Source organism: Malaya genurostris, chromosome 2 (genome assembly GCF_030247185.1).
Source record: "Malaya genurostris strain Urasoe2022 chromosome 2, Malgen_1.1, whole genome shotgun sequence".
Taxonomy (NCBI): Eukaryota; Metazoa; Arthropoda; class Insecta; order Diptera; family Culicidae; genus Malaya; species Malaya genurostris.
The window spans coordinates 331,824,586-331,841,778 of record NC_080571.1 but is presented as its reverse complement, the minus strand read 5'-3'; the positions used below and the strand labels follow the sequence as shown (position 1 = coordinate 331,841,778).

Here is a 17,193-nt window from a genome sequence, read left to right as displayed (position 1 = left end):
TGGCAAATTTTGACAAAAATTATCTTGTTTAAAAGAGCACCTTTTTAAATGTACAAAACTACATTAAAAACTCATGTTAATCCACCAATCGCTTTTCTCTTGTCATACAAACACTCTCATTAAAGCTTATAGAAAGGATATGCAATCGCTGTGAGAACCGACTTTACAACCGAGGCCCGGAGTGGCCGAGTATCATATACCATTCGACTCAGTTCGTCGTGATCACAAAATGTCTGTGTGTTGTTATTCGATTATTGTAAATATCTAGGTTATTAAATTGAATAAATATGTAGGAAATTTGTATAAAAATATATATATTTATAGAGCTAAAAATAAACCAACATTTCACTTCCAAATAACGGTCAGTTTAAATGAAAAAAAACCCTTCTTAATCCACCTAGTGGTGTGATAATGCCTTTCTCTTTCTTCAAAACAGTCTCATAAAAACATTTTTTATCTTTTTATTAAATAGTTTGTGACACTAATTTGGGCTTATTTTTGACACCAATTGATTCAGACTGAATCGAGTAGTTCACAAAAGCATTTGCGTTTCCTATTTGTATGAGAAGAGTGATGCTAATCTAAAAAACGTGATTAATCCACCTAGCAGTGAGATGATACCTTTTTTTATCAATCCGCATGTGTTTTTTTGCATGGATATTCTTAGGTGTTTTAGTTCTCATGACATTATTTTAATTATCGTCGTTTAAAACGGCAAATTGAGATTTTAATCACTCATTACCCTGTAATTTCGAATCTGCAAATCGTATCGAATTTCAATCTTAACGTGTGACATTCGATTGAACATTCCATGAGATGTCGAAGTAAGTTCCACTTTAGAGTTTTTCGTCATTATTTATGGTACTTCCAGAGCTGGTATTCAGGAACTAGCATATCCCAAAATGATTCGAATGGCCATAAATTAATACGCCAAACAATTTACATCTTATATATCAGTATGAATTTTCAAAACTTATCATCTGTAATTACAGAATCGGATAAAATTCACCAATTTTGTATGGGACCTTAAGTCCTTTAATTTGAATTTTTGTTTTTGAAGTTCGATTTGGCCTTTTTGAAAAAATGATTAAACTTTGAGAAACGATTCGAAACTGGATCCGGAGTTCTAAGAAATCAGATAAATTCACCTGAGGAGTGTGTAGACATCTTTAAGAAATTTTAGTGCGAATTAAAATTTGGGGGTACATTCCGAATCCAAAAAAGAATACCGCTTAAACTGAAATAAATTTATTTGGTAATCCACTATCCAAATTTGCAAACCCGATAAACCTGATTAATTTATGTGAAATGGACATTTTTATACTAATCACCCTGTATCTCTTAAACCAGAAATCGGATTTGACTAATTTTTATAGGATTTTAAGACCTCTCATTTGAATCATAGATGATTCTTAGATTTCATTTGAATCTTAGATCGGTTCAACCATCTACGAGAAAAATGAATTGCATTATTTTAATTTCGTTTCACATGTCATCCTGTGGTTCCGAAATCAGAAGTCGGATCCAAATTTGGAATTATACTAGTTTTCATATGAATCTGAATAGAAAACGGTTTAGTCATCTCCGAAAAAATTGAGTGAAATTATTTGTCACACACGCATTTGCTGATCTCGACGAACTGAGTCGTATGGTATATGGAAGTTATGTTCTTCCAGCTTTTATTGCTGTAAGTAGTTTAAATCAATATAATTATGGAATTACTTTCAACTCGAAAAAGCTGATATCATCTGGTTTATAAATGCCATATTCGAACGATTATGTTGCCAAAAACGAACCGTACTAAAATCGGTCCAAGGCAAATTGTCATGAAAAAGGATGCTGTACACAGTCTTTTGGGCACTTAGAAACAATTGTATGTCACAGTATAAAAATCGTGTTTTCCGTTGCTCCCAAGCATTTCTTTGTCATACAGTGCTCAAAACTTCTACTGCTGGAATAAGGGGAAAAGTCGTTTACACAAAAATATTGATATCTCCGTTAAAAATGGACGGATTTTAACAAACTATGGCTTGTTGGATAGCTATTACCGTGCGGAATCTAAGTCTAAAAACATATTCTGTTTTCAAGGTCAATTGTGACAGATACTGTCAAAAAACTGAAAATTTTGACATAAAACTCCGTATAACTCAAAAAGTAAACATTTTATCCCAAAACCATTCAATAGCGTTTTATGTGACGGGGAGACCTTTCATTTGCGACTAGTTTGATCAAAATCGGTCCAGCTATCTCTGAGATCTCGACCTCTTAGTTGACAACCCACATACAGACACACACACATACACACACACAGACATACATTTGCTCAGTTCGTCGAGCTGAATCGATTGGTATATGACATCCGGCCATCCGGGCCTCGGAAAATTTTTCGAAAGTTTGAGCGAATTCTATACCTATTCTTTATATATATATAAAAAAGGTAAAACCTGTTTTAATCCACCTAGTGGTGTAATGATGCCTTTATCATATCAATCATACTATCACTATATCACTACTACAATACTGTGGTATTCTTCAAAATAATTTTCTTCGATTCTTAAGAGAATAACCGAAATCGGTTTATTTGACCGTCTACTGATAAAAACTATCAATTGGAAAAGATTTGAGGTCGATTTAGAATTTTTTTTAAGGATTTTCCCCATTTTAAGTGATTGTATACAATTTTTAATTCACTTTACCCTATATTTCCGGATTCAGAAGTCGGATCCGCATGAAATGCAGGAATTACGCATGAACCCACAGGACCTTTCATTTGAACCTAAGTTTGTGAAAATCGGTCGCGCCATCTATGAGAAAAGTTAGAACACATATTTTCTTATTTTTGCACATTTTACCCCATAACTCCCGAACCGAAAGTCGGATTCAAATAATATTCAGGAATTTTTATGGGACTTTAAGACCTTTCATTTGATTCTAAGTTTGTGAAAATCGGTTCAGCCATCCATGAGAAAAGTTAGTGCACTTATTTTCACAATTTTTTGCCCATTTTGCCCCATAATTCCGGAACCGGAAGTCGGATCCAAATAATATTCAGGAATAATGTATGGGACCACAAGACCTTTCATTTGAATATAAGTTTGTGAAAATCGGTTCAGCCATCTCCGAGAAAAGTTAGTGCGAAAAAACGTTACATACACACATACGCACATACACACACATACACACACAGACATTTTACGTACTCGACGAACTGAGTCGAATGGTATATGACACTCGGCCCTCCGGGCCTCGGTTCAAAAGTCGGTTTTCACAGTGATTGCATACCCAAGCAACCAGAAGTTCCACAATTACTTAAAAAGTCCACTTTCTTGCTGCTTAAAAGTACACGCGGAACATTTGAGATCTTGAAAGTACAGATCAAGCTCCGCGTGAACTATCTAGCTGCTTAAGAAAACACGTGGCAATTTTTGACAGTTCGAAGTACAGAACAAGTTCCGCGTGAACCTTCTCGCTGCATAGAAGCTGAACAATGTATTTTAGAAGCAGCTTAGAAGTTCGTTCCGCTGCGTCGCGCGAACTTTCAAGTGTGGATAATTACTTGAAAAATGGGCTGCTTAGAAGGCTATTGATTAACTTTGAGAGCTGCTTAAGCCAAATCAGTCCCTTTTATCCGAACTTTTGGTTAGTTGGGTAACCTTTCTTACGAGAAAGGCAAAAACCCTTCTTAGTCTACTTTGTGGAATTTTCATAGATCATGAAAAACCACCATGAAATTTCCGTAATCGAATAAAAATTTTTGATGTCAAAAGGTATAGAATTGCATGAAACGTCATGTCATCTCGAAAAAAAATTTTTTCGAAAAAATCGACTCTCTGGGACTCAGAAAAAATATCTAAACAAGTCCCAGAAAGTCGATTTAAAAAAAAATTTTTTTGAGATAATACTAAATCTAACTCATTTCATCCAATTTTAAGGTTTTTGAGCCACAAAAAAAAATTCAATTTTTTTTTTCAAAGATCGAAAATTTTCAAACTTTAACCGCTGGGAAGCACCCCATGTCCGATTTTGCTCAAATTTTGCATGAGGACTTTTTTCGAGGCGCTTAAACTTTTGAACAGTAGCGCTTTACGAAATTATAGGTGATCCCAAAATATTTGCACCCTTGTATACATTAGAGCGGTAAAAATCAACGTGTTTTGTCGGTTAAGTCACTTATACAATCATATCTCCGGAACCAAAAGTCACAGCTATTTGATCTTTAAACTTGATCAATGGCCCGACAGTAGCTTTGAAATGAGCATAAGTTTGTTAAAATCGGTTCAGCTATCTCTGAGAAAATTGAGCACGAATAAATATCTTCGAAACGTGCCCACACACAGACAATTTCCGATCTCGTCGAACTGAGTCGAATGGTATATAACACTATGGGTCTCCGAAGCTCCGTTCTAAAGTAGGTTTTTCCAGCAATTCTAATACCTTTCTATAGAGAAAGGCAAAAAGTATCCTAAATTATAATGCCCTAACAGACATGTGAATGAACGCACCTTCAATGCTCATGAATTGGTAAATCTTCATGACATAATTGTTTGTTACCAACTCAGACAAGATAAGATAAGATATAAATTTATATATACACGTTCTCAACATGTGATCTTAATGTGACACCAAACAAATTTTCTTATGGAGTAGCAGTAGTAGAAGGAATAAAAATAATTGAAGTATAAAACTTATTTAGTTGATATGAAGTAGTCAATACGACAAATTTTTATGTAAACTAAACAAAACCGAAAAAAGTAAATTAATAATGCACAATAACAGAAACCGGAATGATCAATGCCAAATCTTCCAGATAATAGCTTCGAGCAAGTGGAAAGGATAACCTCGCCGTTCAATCTTATTGAACATGAATAGATTGATGGTAAAACAAGAACGTAATATGCTAATTTATACCTTACACTCCTAAGTGGTGATCGCGAAGCCGGTTTAATGGTAGGGATTATGATCATTTCGGTTTGACTTCAACATGCATCAACGATCCCTAATGACCCAGTTTGGCATTGTACATTTTCCTAGCACCGCAGTAAGTTTGCACCTTACAGTCCAGTGCTATGGCAATGATTGACAGATATCGGCCTATCGTGCCTACTGGCCTGAGGGGATGGGCAATCCATTCATCCGCGAAAGACCGTATTGGTGTATGATTTCGAACAAACATTTTTCGCTTCAATCGTGTATATAATTGAACCCCAACGTCAGAGTCAGCGTAATAACATGTTACTGACCTTTTCCGTTTATGCTTCTGTGTACACGATCGAACGGCACTTCGCACAGTGGGAAACTTCCGCGAATAGTAGTAACACACAATAATAGTAAATGTTGACCGATACGGCGTGATGGGGTAAATCATGCCTTATGCAGTTCACTGGAGCTCGTTATTCACAGCTTCAGCAGATAGTTTCCAAATGTTTGATTTTCAGAATATTCCGAATCGATAAAGGACAACGTTTCAAGATACTGTTCTAGTACTACATATTTTAATGTAACCTTTTTGCTACAGTGCCTTGCTATCAGGTATACAGTAGTATCCGCATGTAGTATATGGGCAAACAGGTAATGAAGCTTTTATTTCGTACACGTGCATCCATACCGAACGTCAAGCTGATAAATATAAATAGGCGATAAAAAAACAGCTATGCGAACATTATCACCAAGAGCTGTAATTGGGTGACTTTGCGATTTAATTGTCAAATCTGTCTTCAGGAACTCTGCCAAAGTTAACCACATGGAAAAAAAATTTATGTGTGTGCGTTCTAATTTCTCACAGATAACTGGATTTATTTTCATGAGTTTAGATTGAAGTGAAAGGTTCTTCTATCCCATAGCCTACTATTGAATTTTATGTAGAATATCGTCGGTTAAACATGCGTGACAACGAATCTCCAAGTTTAGTCATATAAGCGAAAACATCGGTTAAAAACTAACTAAATTAAAATTCCACTGGTCACAGAATACCTATTCACTCAGCTCCAGACACCTGGAAGTAGTTCCCGAAAGTATCCAACATCGATTTGAAAAAAATGATGAACCGATTCTAAGAGCTTAAATACAAAAGAAAATATGTATCTTATCAAACTGGTATCAAACATTACAGAATTTAACTGTTTGTACATACACTTAAGAGTTTATAATAAAACTAGACTAAGTGAGACCGAGTGATTATATGCATCATTATATTCAATAAGCATGTTCAACATTGAGTAATTCCGTCTCTAAATTGTTACCGATATATTATATAATTCGAACGATGTTTGTGGTCTGTTTAATAACGGAAGAACAACGTGTAGCCGAATCACATTGCACATGTCATAATTCATCAAATTAAATGAATACCAGTATGTAATATTCGCAAATTTATCTTCACTTACATCAAAGGCTGCGCAGCATAATCAAACCTTTAAGGTACTCATGCTGCAATCGTTGAGCAACTATAGCACAGCATGATCAATCAAACCTAAATTGCTGCATTCATCATTCAAATTTAATCCGTTAACAACGACAAAACTCAAACAGTCAATTGAAGTCCCACAACTTCGAAAACCCAAACACATCAATGAACGTCTGCCACAAGACGATGAAGAAGCCCCATAAGAAATTGCGTAACAGCGAACGACAAGATAAAAACCTGTTTTTATCCACCTAGTTGTATAATGATGATTTACTTCGAAGCAAATATATTACTGTGGGATACTTTTAAGAAATTTTTCTTGGTCCTTGAAAGAAAATAAAAGTTTGAAGATTTGTTTTTCTTATTTTTGCGTCGTTACTTTTATGATGGTAATTTTTTCTTAAACTTTCGTCAACTACTAACTCCGGAACCGGAGATCGGATTCGGATAAGACAAAAAAAAATATTTTGTGGAATCATAAGATCTTTCATTTCAATCGGTTTAGCCATCTTCGAGAAATTGTTTGAAACTCTTTTTCACCAGCTCTGTTCCTATCTCACACACACATTCCTCAACTCGACCAGCTGAGTTTAATTGTATATGACGCATGGCCTGCTAAATTGAATTTTACAAATACGAGTTTTTATGTGACTATATAATCTTTCTAAATACGAATACCCTCTAATAATATTTGCTGAATCGTTTTTGTGAGATGAGACTTTCTGTAAAAGCCAAGTGAGTATGACAAGTTTTCAAATTTGCTCTATACATGTCTTCTTCCAAAGATATCGTTTTGTTAGATATTATTTAAACCGTTTCGTTATTAGTGTACAGTTCCTAATGTAACAGCTGGTACTAAATTCAAAATTGAGGTAAATAACTGATTGGTCTACTTTATGCGATAACGCGATAGCTAATATCAGCCGGCTGCTTGCTTTTTCCACATAGAAATATCAGCTGAGCAAATTGTATAGGGGAGACGAGACAGACAGATTGAGAATAGCTTGGTGTATGTGGAAAGATATCACAATTGACTCAGGTATAATTTTTCTCAATGCGCATTTTTAATTTAAACATGCTGGTTTAATTGAAATATGCGGCTATTATGTTTCAATATACTAATTCATTTGACTTCATAGTTTACACGCTTAAAAATGATTATTCGAAAATGAGTAAGAAACTCATCTACTGAAAAAGTGGAACTCAGAATATCTCCTTAGTTACTTAAAGTTGAATGCTTCCACTGGAAACGATATTTGGGTAAAATGTACTCATTTACTGAGTAATGCTTTATTTCTAACTTCGAGACATCATATCAAGTGGCGGTCGCTTCGAGTAATGTGTCCATCGAACCTTAACAAATATGTCAGTAATGCGCAGGCACCAATCAGACACTTGTTCCTCATAAATTACACACTTGGGCATATTCGTTTTCATTTCGAAGCACAATACGGAGCACTCCTGGACACAATATCTGCGTCAATGGCACAACCAAGAACCCAAATTATCATTCCGGTTTTTGGCAACACAAAATCGTTTGTGTTAAGCGACTCACCCTTGCAATCAGAGATGCCAGATATTTTCATAAAAAATCTGTATTACCCAGAGTGAAATATTTGTATTTATCTGTATCCACATCCAACCGAGATATTTATAATGAAAATTTGTTGAGGTAATGTTATTCCAAAAATTTATGGTTTTATAATGAGAAATTGAATGAGCGTTCAATATTCATATCATGCTATAACGACGACATTAAATGCTTTCAAATTTTCATCACCAATCGGAACCAACAAAACATAATTTCAAATTCATATACTTTCAAAATGTTGGCTTGGTAAGTCGATGTAGGATCTCAGCGCTCAACTTAAGCTACCAACACCATTTAAAGATTTTTAGATCAATTTGTGATTCGTCGATTGATTACATTGATTCGTCACTACCACCAAAGAGAGCTCAGACGAACAAAATTATTTTATTCTTTCCTTTTAAGAGAAATCTGTATTGAGTTTGATAAATCTGTACAAAATCTGTATTATGTATGAAATCTGTATGTACATGTAAAAATCCAAAGGGCAAATCACTCTAAACTTTGTCTGAACTCAAACAAGTTTTACCGAGAGTAAAATGTGTAGCAGGGATCTAGCCGGATTTGAATGGGATTAGAAAAGTTTAGCCGAGATCTGGAAAAGCATTATTTTGACATAAGAAGTTGTCAACGTAGTATTTGTTTCTTTTCTGTTTTTTTTCCTTTTGCAAGTACTCAACGCAGGCAAAGACATCATATTAACAAGACATCCAGCTTTCGCATTTCCCGAACAAATCATTGGCAACATCCTTTTTTGCGACCATGGCGCCTATATGCGAGTCCGCCTTGAATCTCGTACATAGAAGTAGGGGAGAGAAATGTCAAATTCGTGCGCGCCAAAATAGTAGCACTGCGCACCCATACAATTGACATGATATGTTGAATGTGATGCCGTGCGATGGCGTTGCTGAACTGAACTGAATTGAGATTGCTCCAAGCTGACAGGGTCTGACGCAGGTCTTTGTTTACTTTTTTCAAACACTTTTTTGCGAGCTCGAATAACAGATACACTTCAAACAAAATTAGGCAAAACTAGGTTGGATTAGTTTGAAATTAGTTTGGATTAAATGATATTAGAGAAGATTATTTTGGAATGAAATGAGTTTATTAGTATGAGATTGTCTAGAGTTTAGAGTTATTTGCTCCTCGTAAAAATCTGTATAATACAGATAAATCTGTACAAATGGCATCCCTGATAATACTTAACATTTTTAGCGATGTTTGAAGCAACAATTTATTTTCCACAACGTTCATAAAAATGACTTCACAGGTACATGGAACCGATTATTGGTTTGTAATATATACATAGCTGTAATATTTATTCATTTTAGTTAGTTTTTTGCACGGAATGTTAAAAAAGTTCATTATCGGGCCCGGAGTAAAATGAACTTGCAGTCATCTAGCCTATTTTTGATTGTGTTGGTAATTTTCACGCGAAATTGATTTCGGCGGCAGGCCAGAAGCAAATAAATATCGTAAAAAACATCTTCGATTTTGTTTTGCGTTGGAGGATGAGAATTAGGTAGAATTTTATATTTAGTTTTGGCACTAAGTATTAAATCTGTATCCTGCATGAAATCCGCATGGACGTATACAGATCAATACATTACAGATAATTATGTATGAATAGCAACTCTGTTAGTGAATGTAAAAAAATAAACACAGACCAGATGACAGGCTGGATGTTTTTGATAGGGTAACGTGACTCCATCATGACATATGCGAGTACTGTCCTAACTAAAGGAATATTCGAAATGACCGTTAAGATGATTAAAGAATCAAATTTGAGTGTCCTGTCTGTTAGTCTCATTTTATTCTCAGTGCAAAATGAATCCAAATAACTATACCTCTGTCAAATACCTTAACTACTCGATAAAAATAACTGCTCGACTGTAAAATTTTAATTAAAAGTTAAAATAGCTCGCGAGATGGACTAATTATCATGTTCATTGATTTTCCTGATTTGACTACAGATTTCATGTTTTCAAAAATTGCATACTCATTCCACGTTCAACAACTCGCTTTGGAAAAATGGTCATTGTAGATAATCATAGTTTTAAGCGCCTTCAACGATAAAACTGATTCCACAGCCTTTCCATATGAGTAAGATGTGTTAGATATAAATCGACGACTATAAATCAAATCATCACGTTCCTACGTCAACAATCCAATTTGGTTAATTTACTAGGCATGATATCACAGAAAAATTTGAAATTGACGTGGAAGATTTTTCAAAGCGATTCCGTGATCGCTAGAGTGTGGGCCAAATTGCAAAATATTGCGTCTCTGAGCGATTTATTTTTTTTTCATAAACAATTTTCATAAACTCTTATAACTCATTAACTTTTTTTCAATCTAATTTTCGCTTAACAAAGAAAGCTAGTTATAGCGACTTTACGTCTAACTACTGCAATATGTGAATCATGAAAAGATTTGAAATCGATCAAATGTTTTTTGGTGATGTCTCCCCTAGGCTTCGCCCTGAAACTGCTGATCCGGTGAACAGTTTGCCAAGCTGCGAACTTAAAAAATTAGCTTCTCATCACCAATAAAACAATGGACTTGAAGCTGTATTAGAATTTCGGACAGCTCATTTGCAACGACTATTACCAAACCGCCTCAGGGATGTTGGTTTAATGTCTTCGCGAAATAGCTAGTTTCAACTAGTTTCATCCGAGAAAACCATTTTTTTTATTTTTCGTCATGACATATCTCGGTTGATTTTTCATAAGGGAGTATAAGCAAGTGACAGTTTCTCTTTGTTTACTTTCTCTTCTATTAATTACCAAGCGGTTTCCACGATTATCACTCAAATCTTTGCAAAAAATGATAGCCGAAACTTTCGACTTTCAAACAGAGTAGTGAAATCAAATAAAATCTTTTTAATCACATCACATTAATCGAAAGAGAGAGTGATTACAGAAAAACTGTCACTTACTTATACGCCCTAATGAAAAATGCAGAGAAACAAAGCCATTTTTCATATATGAATTTTCTAAAAACAATCACTCTACGGACATTATGCCCCTGTGGTGTCCTGAATTATGTGATATCCACATTGAGTATGATTGAGTTAACGTGTAGCAGTGGGTGACAGTGCGGAATAACTGTGGCTTGCGTTGAATCGAAGGCCGCGAACGAGTGTCTAGAATATAAGTGGATATCTGCGGAAAGGAAAATATCACAGCCCCATCCTCGATTCAGCAGTATGCTTCGATTTAAAATGTTGTTTTATAGATTTATACTAGCGATTGTTAAAACAAAATGTAGCGTTGGGAGGATCGAAAATGTTGCTTCCCGATTGCTATTAGTTGATTACGCAAGTAATTTCTTATGTAAATAATCCGGTCTATGCTTTTCTTCTATATCGACATTTCAAGGAGTATATTGCATCATAATTGGGGGCACTTCTACCGGAATCATTGAGAGTTGTGTTCCTTAGGCGTATTGCAATGAAATACCTACATTTTTGAAGAAAATATATTAATACATTTAGAAATATTTCTGTTTTCTTAATGGGTTATATGCCCAGGCACAAAATTTGGCTAAACCCTAAATGACTTTACTTTCATTGCTCGAAGCGAATATATCAGATACAAATACAATGCGATCTGCTGATGGATCAAATTCTAAAGACTGTCCCAGAAAGTATGGACGCAACCAAAAACCGCTGCCATATCGCAATGGTTCAGAATCTGTCAATTTTTATGGCTGCATCCTGTTGTTTACACTCTTCTCTAATTACTTGTGCAGTTGTTTATTCGTTTTCATTAGTTTGTTTCGAAATGCGTTGACTTTTAGCTGAACAACGTCGAAAAATTGTGTACAAATGGTGCACAGAACGCGGACTGTAACTGAGAAAGATAGCAAAAATAGAAGGAGTAAATGAAAAAGCCGTGCGAAATGCAATCAGGAAGTTCGGTGAGGATAACACCTTTGAGGATAAACTGAAAACGGGTCGAAAAAAAGGTCCTGCTAACCTTCAGTTGGATAAACGTATACTGAAGGCGTTCGAGCAAAAGAAGGAGGTTTCAGTTCGGGATGTGGCCAAAAAAGTGGGCACTTCGAAGTCAAATCTTCTTCGTGCTAAAGAACGTTTGAATCTTCGAACCTATAAAAAGCAGAAACAACCAAAACGTAGTCCGAAACAAGAATCATCGATCAGGCCAAGGGTTCGAAAGCTGTACAATACGATTCTTGTTGGAAATTTGAACTGCATAATCATGGACGACGAAACCTACGTGAAACTCTATTACAAATCCTTGCCGGGACCATAATATTATACGGTGCGAGAAGGGCAAGTGTTAAACCAGTCCGAGACATCGATTGAAGTCGAAACATTTGGTAAGAAAGCTATGGTCTGGCAAGCCATTTGTAGCTGCGGTAAGATTTCGAAACCCTTCATCACCACTGCTTCAATGAACAGCGAAATATACATCAAGTAATGTTTACAAAAACGACTTCTATCCATGATTCGAAGCCACAAGGATCCTGTTGTCTTCTGGTCAGATCTTGCTTCTTGCCACTACTTGAAATCAACGGTAGAATGCTATACTACCAAAAATGTCACCTTCGTCCCAAAAGACATGAATCCACCAAATTGCCCACAAATTCGACCAATTGAGGAATTTTGGGCATTAACGAAGGCACATCTTAGGAAACATGTCTCGGCAGCCGAAACAACAGTTCGAAAAAGATTGGAAAAAAGTGTCAAAACTTGTCGTCAAGAAGTCTGCACGGAATTTAATGAGGAACGTGCGCAAGAAGGTGCGTCAGCTAGTCTACAATGGCTAAGTAGCAAATGTTGAGAATAATATTCTGTTATTGTAGTCTAATATTATCAGTATATCGAATAAAATTTGAATATCTAACACTTGTGAATTATTTCCATCTAAATCAAAGTGCGTCCATACTTTCTGGGACAGTCTTCAACCAAATAATTTGGTTTAATTAGCTTGCAGTGGAACAATTGTCATGTGACGAAAAATATAGCTCATTCGGCATTACAATTGACAATCTTGGACATAAAACGATTTTTTTCACAAACATAATAAAACATGTACTATTCGATGCTTTTTAATTTATTGGCAAAATCATTTTCAAATTGCCTAGAGTAATCAATTGACTGGGCTTTTTGCTCGATCCGGCAGGTATATAACCCCAGAAGAAGCGCGAAACACGTGCATGATAATTTGTACGCGCCGATAGAAGTTCATATACTACGTCACTGCATTCTGCTGACCTCGCATCACAAATCTTGCTCTGATTATTTCAAACATCCATTTCCTTGCTACTTTTGTTCTGTTGCCCATCAAGACAGGATGGTTAGATTTTTTTTTATGTTTTGCCTTACCCCTCGCGCACATGCACATCAGTTTGGATCTTCTACATAATATGCCACAACTGGCGTGTTTAAAATCCCGGACAAGTCTGGCTACCGTGTAAATCTGCGTTGGTTTTAACGATTTATTTTGGGTTTTGTGTATGAAATAAGTTTTTGCTTTTCATCACTGCCATCGAGAAAAAAAAGGCGGGTGGGTAATGTCACAGCCATAACTGGAGGACATGAATACGAATAAAACTGACATGTTTCTTTCTCACTTCTTGATAAAGATAATCATTCGTATTAGATTGTGTATATTTTTCAACTTTCATTGCTTCGCTTCCAGAATTTTAACGAAGCATCTATACTATGCTTTGTCGCCGAAATTTCACCCTAAATTGCAAATTTCTCCAATACTAACCCGATTCACGAAAAATCAAAAACATACAATTGTAGGTAAATGATTTTACTATGCATTTGGCAAAAAATATCAGTTAGAAAGCTTTTCTTTCGCGAGATTTCGTGCGAGTTTTGTTAAACATTTTGTTTTATTTTTTCCTTTTCTCGCTATAAACAACTCGCATAAGTAGGGATGTGCTACGTTTTCAACAAAGCGTCAAAGCTAGTAATGATGAAAATCATTACTGATTTCTCGTTCTATTGAAACATGAATAGTAATTATTTTACAAAGTAGTAACACTTACTTACATTTTCTACTCATCTATATTCAACGTTTACGCAGAGAGAACGGAAAACGAAAACAAAAGAAACGTTGTTAGCGTCTACCGCATGTGGCATTTTGCACACCCCAATGCATGCGTTGACATTGTGTGCGTGCGAAAGAATAAGGAAAAACTCATTTATTTTTATAACTCGCACGAAATCTTTCGATAAAAACGTTTATCAGGCACAATTTATATACGAATCGATAGAAAAATTAATTATCTAGAATCGTATGTTCTTGGAATTTCCGTTTTCTTTCCCGTTTTCTCACAATTTTGGGTAAAGTGCGTGAAACCCCGGGATAGGCAGCGAACTCCCGTGACCACGGCGAAGCGCTACCTTAATTTCAGAATCCAGATTTAAAATTCATTTCCTGAATTTTGTTCATGAATTCTGAAAAATCCAAAATTTGAAACCATTTTCAAAATCCAGAAATAGGATTTAGTTCTAGAGTCATAGTTTTAAATTCTGAACCTGTAATCTGGAACTAAATTTTTAAATAGAAGTATGAAACTAAATTCGGAACCTAAAATTAACTTCAGAATGCAGGTGGACCAGAATCTAGATTCTGAGATTAGTTCTTGAATTTAACTAGAAATTCAGTTCTCTGCTACTGCTGGTTTACTGCTAGCCACGACGTCTGAATACGAAGAAGAACTACATTGATTCCACCTTACCATTTGGAGTTTTTACCACCTCATTATTACTGATGTTGGTGGAAGAACCTCAGCACGATATCCAGTTCCGTCTAACGTACTAGAAAAAATTAACAATTCTCGTTCAAGATTTACCTATTACACTCGACCAGTAAAACATCGGAACTGATATGTGCCTGACTACCTCAAAACCGTCGTCCTGGTGCGAAAAAGGCAAGCAAGCGTGATGAATTTTCCTCGTTGTTTCCGAAAGTTTGAGGAAACATAGATTTTGAGTTATTTATGGTTATTTTACACTGTTGAAAATTAAATCTAAAATTCCTGATTATATTTCTGATAGCATGGAGGAAAAATTATGTTGTTGCGTTAAGTATAACAAGAGATATTCACGATCAAAAACTTATCACTCTCCCAGAGGGTAAATTTTGAAAAGGCGCCCCATAGTAAAGTAAGTCGTATTCACGACAAAAGCAAATAAATGTTGATACATGAAACATTACGCTGAATGCATCATAATTGTTCAAGTATAATTCTTACCATTTTAATTGTTAACGAAAACAGCGAGTAATAGTTTCACTACTAACCACTTTCCCCTATGTACGGAACAACAATTGTTCACAGGAAGCAAGCATTGAGGAGAGCGACATACAAGGAGAACTTCAACCTAGCGCAAGGTAGCAAGCATGGTGATAAATGTGTAGCAGCTACAGTATTAGAAGTGTAACTGACTCAGCTGATTGACTGGACTAATGCATCTCGCGAGATGTGTTTATATTGGTTCAGTGAAATAAAAAGAGTTTATATGATTTTTGTGATACAGTTATGGAATAATCTTGTTTCTTTTTCAGCACAAACACTACATCCAACTTGGAGGGGATCCGTTGACTAACATAACAGGCAGTTAACCTTTTCAGTAGTACTACGAGGACCGCTGCAGAAATAGTGCAAGCAACATTTCGCTATACACCTGAAGAATGGTTTGCGTATGTTTGCTTTAATGAAATATGTGCCGCTTGCTTCATTTGATACCATGTAGCTAGTTCGTCGATCTTAGCGGTCATTCGGTGCAGCTATGGAAGGCAGGCAAAAATAAGCAAACACCGCATCGCACACATGCCACTGTAACGGTATAATAAATGAACGTAAACAAATAGTTATACTGCCATATATTTTCACTGTACATGATTAGCTTTGAAAAGCATGCTTTGATTTTCTCGCGCGCGCACTCTGCGGCCAATTTAACTGCACCGAACATCTTTTCTTATGGCCTGGCATTCAACGTGACACACCAATTCACGACTTTGACCGCGATTTTCATACACTAAACTTCTACTAGCCACAGGACACTGACATCTTATCCATGAAGGTTGTTTTTAATTTAGCTACAAATGGCCGTATCGGCATGCGCTGTCGCTGACAGCTGTTTAAATTTAACTGTGTTGAATCACTTCCACTTTCAAAGTGCACATTTTTTGCTAAGATGTTTTTTTTCGTGTTTTATATAACACAGCATCCAACCGTTCAATTCGTTATGTGATAGGAATGATATGAGCTATTGCAAACTTGCGAAAAAAAAACACATAATCTCGTAGAAAATGCAATCTCTTTTCGCCGGCAACAATCAGCTGACGATCGACCTAAGCCACTATTCCAAAGCTGCTATCGTTACGGTATCTTTATTGACTAATTCGTACCGTATTTCTATCTATTGCCCACAACAGGTGATTCCGTAATCAAACAATAACCGAGACACTATAAATCACACAAATATCACGTTTTACCGTCCACACGCCTTGACGATGTTACTAAAACTGACTTAAACAGACTCGGAAAAGTAAGCTTTATTTTTTTGTTGAAATGCGGCTCTTCGACGCTCCGCAGCGCATGGTGAAGAAAGTTCCGCGAGAATCACGCGAAGAGCGAGCCATGCGGGAGAGTGCGCGATAAAATCAATTAAATTTGAGAGATTTAGTAGAGCTGAGAGATATTTTGATTTTCGTTACCAGGGGCGCAGTGAGCTAAGGGCGCTATTCGAGTCATTTTGGAAAAATGAAGGTAAAATGGAAAAATAAGATCAAACATAAAATCACCCATTTTGTCACTCCAGTTATCCAGTTAATTTCTGCTGGTTTTTCGAAAAGTATTTTTAGGGTTATATACAACTTTTTTTATTTTTAACAAGGCCTTTCTGGGATCTAAATTATTGATTTTTAGTTTCCATTCTTACAGCAGAATCGAATAAATTCCATAAGTACTATATTTTAAGCGATTTAGAACGCTTTAGAAAGTTAATTTGTACTTTTAATAAAATGAGAAGTGCTATTAAAAGGACATATACAATTAGGAAACAAATTATGGTAGTTTATAAGTGAGCTCCCATTGAATTCGTAATAAAACCGTTCATGGAGCCAATAATTTATTTTTCAAAATATGTTTTTCTTATTTTAATCTTATCTGTTCGATTGATTGACTAGAAATAAGTAGTGGGTCTTCAAGTAAG

The 17,193-nt window shown here is 35.7% G+C and overlaps 1 protein-coding gene across 1 annotated transcript in view; it reads right to left on the bottom strand.

Moving 5' to 3' along the window:
• LOC131431606 (UDP-glycosyltransferase UGT5-like) overlaps positions 1 to 16,526 on the bottom strand; it is a 36,912-nt gene extending 20,386 nt beyond the window's left edge. The window contains exon 1 of the mRNA XM_058597424.1: positions 16,388 to 16,526. The gene's annotated coding sequence lies outside the window, so the exon portion shown is untranslated. The remainder of the gene's footprint in view (positions 1 to 16,387) is intronic.
• Positions 16,527 to 17,193: the final 667 nt, after the last annotated feature.